This window comes from Silene latifolia, chromosome X, assembly GCF_048544455.1.
Source record: "Silene latifolia isolate original U9 population chromosome X, ASM4854445v1, whole genome shotgun sequence".
Classification (NCBI taxonomy): Eukaryota; Viridiplantae; Streptophyta; class Magnoliopsida; order Caryophyllales; family Caryophyllaceae; genus Silene; species Silene latifolia.
The window spans coordinates 13,198,670-13,202,396 of NC_133537.1; the positions used below are offsets into that span (position 1 = coordinate 13,198,670).

General features: G+C 32.1%; 1 long non-coding RNA gene across 1 annotated transcript; it reads left to right on the top strand.

The window, feature by feature from the left end:
* Nucleotides 1-1,669: 1,669 nt before the first annotated feature.
* Nucleotides 1,670-3,463, top strand: LOC141621225 (uncharacterized). The gene is made up of 2 exons (XR_012532155.1): nucleotides 1,670-1,827; nucleotides 3,239-3,463. It is a non-coding gene; the product is annotated as an uncharacterized LOC141621225 (long non-coding RNA).
* The last annotated feature ends 264 nt before the right edge of the window (nucleotides 3,464-3,727 follow it).

The following is a 3,727-nucleotide window of genomic DNA, read 5'->3' on the forward strand; positions in this document are numbered from 1 at the left end:
TGACGAAATTACTTTTACTACTTAGGCATGCAATTTTAAGAGGATTATATATTTATATAAATATATTTCATATATGCATTAAATCAAATCGAAAGAATTATGCAATATTATATATTATGGAATCTAACTTGAATTATTTATAACCTACTTATTATATTTTTGTATGTTAAATAATTAACATCTCTATACATCTAATAAAATATAAAATTTAATAAAATTGCATAGATTTTAAATTTAATATATAATTTTATGATGATAATAATTAATACCATAAGTGTGCATGTTTATACTAATTAATTATTTTATTTTAAGGAAATTGACCATGTTTAGGAAAATTACCAAGCTTCTATATAATTTAATTTTAACCCAAGTTATATAATATTTGTATTGAGATCCCTTAATCGGGTCCATCACACGGTGCTATTGATTTAAAACTATATAGTATAATTAATTTGTATAACTTTCTTTAATTACATTGAAGTCCCTTGGTTTCTGGATTTAATATATAGTATTGATGACAAGTGGTTCTTGTTCTTGGGGTTGTCAATAAGAACCCATGTAATACCCTGTATTTAAGATGGTAGAATTATATTAAAATGAGTTTTTAAATGATATTTAATAATTAAATAAATTGGAGAATTAAGTTGTAAGACGGGAATAAAATAATTAAATAATATTGAGATGGGAATTGATGGAGCTCGTGTATGGTACACGTGTGAGGCGTGTGGTGTAGTATTGATGACATAAGTATAATTGTATGCTACTACTAATAATCCCTCTTACTACTTCCCTCTTACTACTAAGAGAATAAAAATTCTCTTAGTTTTCCCTCCAAAATGTATTTGTCTTAATAAAGAAACAATTAAAACTTTCTTTTAATAAACTATTATATTTTCCTTACAATATAATTTTATTGTAATTATAAATATACTCTAATCTTTTAATTAAATTCAAAATTATGATTTTTTTCATTATAATAAAATAAAATTGGTATTAAACTATAGTCTATAAGTTGCTAAATTTTTCATAATGCAATAATGATTACTTTAGAAAATAACTTAACACATCCCCCTTCTATTAAAAGAGTAAGAGGTCTCTCAATTTTTCCCGGTGAAGTAAAATGTTCTGTATTGGTTCTCACTCCTTAGTCCTCACACTATATCATACAAGTATTAATTAAATACCATAAATATGAGATACTATTACTAAACACACATTAATGAGATATTTTGATTTACTATACATGTGGGATTGCATTAATAATGAGGATGATATGAGAAAAATATTCTCCACAATTTTTTTCATAGTTCTATTTTCCTGTTTTTTTACTACAAAGGTACTCTACAAATTGACTATCTCATTTTGCAAATTCTATAATTCTATTGTATAATTAAGTCATTACTTGAGGTTATTCTTTTGGTAAATGTAATTGTATAATAATATTATTTTTAAAAATTAAGTAATAATTTATATAATTAGTTTCAGTTAAATATCAATCTTATTTGGTGTGAAAACTATCAAATTTTCTCTCTTATACCACTTACCAAGCTATAATATTTAACGTCTTTGTATATTATTATCTAAAAAACCGCGCATTTGCGCGGATTCTACACTAGTATGTAATAAAAATAAAAGGAAAACAATAATAAGGTAATTGGAAATTGGCAAACTTCCTCCCTCTTTCCTTCCTACATCTATATAAGCTCATCTACCTACCACCCCATAATCTCATACAAACATAAAAACACAAATAATTGACCTAAGGTAAGGGAAAAAGATCAAAAGGGAGAAAAGTAGAAGGATTTTATAAAGAATTATCGTCTCAAGGTAAGATCGTCGTAATTTATATTTATATCGCGCTACTCAATTAATTTATCATATTACACCGTATAGACCGCCTCGTATTACACCGTTGACCTTAGTAGCTGCCTTTGACCGTCGTGATTCTAGTGTGACCAAACGTGACTGTCGTTGACCACTGTGGGTGGCGGATTGGGCGTCTAAAAGGGTGGCTGCCGTGGGTATTTAAGACGGATTTTAACCCTTGTATTAATGTCGACTTGAATTGGGAGTTGGGTGGTTGGTTTGGTCGGTGTTGGGCGACCTTAGTGATGGTAACGGGGTGGTTGCAGTTGGTGGTTGGTACAGTGGTTGTCGGGTAATGGTTGTTGTGAGGTGTTTGTGTTGTAAACGAGTCGTGGGTTGTCTTGGGTAGACCGTGGACTGATCTGGGTTCTCGTGGCAGGTGGTGGAACCCACCGTGGGTCAAGGGAGACCGCGGTGGTGGCCACTGGCTGTCGTGGTGGTGGTTAAGGGCAGTGGATGTTGTATGTGTTGTTGGTTGATGTCGGGAATGAGGGAGATTAGGGCGAGTTTGTTGTGGGTTGTTAGGGGCTGTTTGACTGGTGGTTAGGGGTTGTCAAGGTGCGTCGTGGTGGCTGGGTTGAGTGGTGTCGGTGGTGGCTGGTGGTGTCGGATATAGGTGGGTTTAGGAGGGGTGTTGAACACGGGTTTAAACCGTGTATGTGGGGTGTTAAGGGTTGGTGTTTTAAACGGGTTTGTTTGGGATTTGGGATTAATTATAAAGACGGGTTTTGGGTAATATTTTACACGAGAAAATAATTAATGTAAATAAATTATAATTGATTAACTTATAATAATGAATCGAATAATTAATAATTAAATTATAATATTGTATTTAGGTGACAGATTTGAAGTGGAGTACTTTTGATTATTTTTCTTGGACTGCATTATTGGATTATTGCTGCTGAGTTAGGTTATCTACTCAACTCGAATGTGTCTTGGTGATATTTAATATTTGAACGATAATTGGATTGGATATTGGATATTGGTTGTTAGTTGATTATTGTTATTGTTTATCCGTTGGTTGTTTATTATCCATGTTGCATACTTGTATTGTTGTTGTATGAAAACCCGGTCCAGGGGTGGCGGGTGATGTATGAAGACCGGTCCAGGGGTGGCGGTATATAAAAGAGTATCTCGGAGTTTGTTATTGTTTATATGGGTGTCTCGGAGTATAATGATATGGGTGTCTCGGAGTATATTTATGAGTGTCTCGGAGTGTGTATGGATAATGGAATTGTGAACGGGTTGAGCATTTGTATATTTGATTTGTCTTATTGTTGCATTATTCTTGTTGTTTAGATATTTCTACTCAATTGTTTGGTTGATCGTGTATTCATTAAACACATGTGATGAACCAATTATTGGGGAGCAGATTGATTTCAGGTAATTAAGCTGGCTTAGAAGGGAGCTGAAGGGCGTGATGCATTGGACATTTACTTAGCTGTCTAGATCACCTACAATGGACAAGTCACTATTTATTATTTGTTTTATTTAGTTTCTGCTGCAGTTGTATTTTAATTCATCACAGTTATTTATTTTGGAACATGTAATAAGGCCATTTAAACGTTATATTTATTTAAAGTACCGTGGTTTCGTTTATCTTTGTAATCACTACCTCAGACAACTGAGATGGTAACATTTTCATTTATCTAGGAATGCCTAGTAAAGGCTCTTAAATAAATGGGGGTGTTACAACCCAAAATAAAAAGTTCTTCTATTGCAACTACAAGTTTGTTCTTAATTTTAAGAAGTGTAAATTGATAAAAAGTAGCAATATAAGAACCCTTTTTAATGAAATGGTACCAACATAAAAATTAATTTGTAAACAGTACCAGAATATTTACTCCAATCTACTAATAGT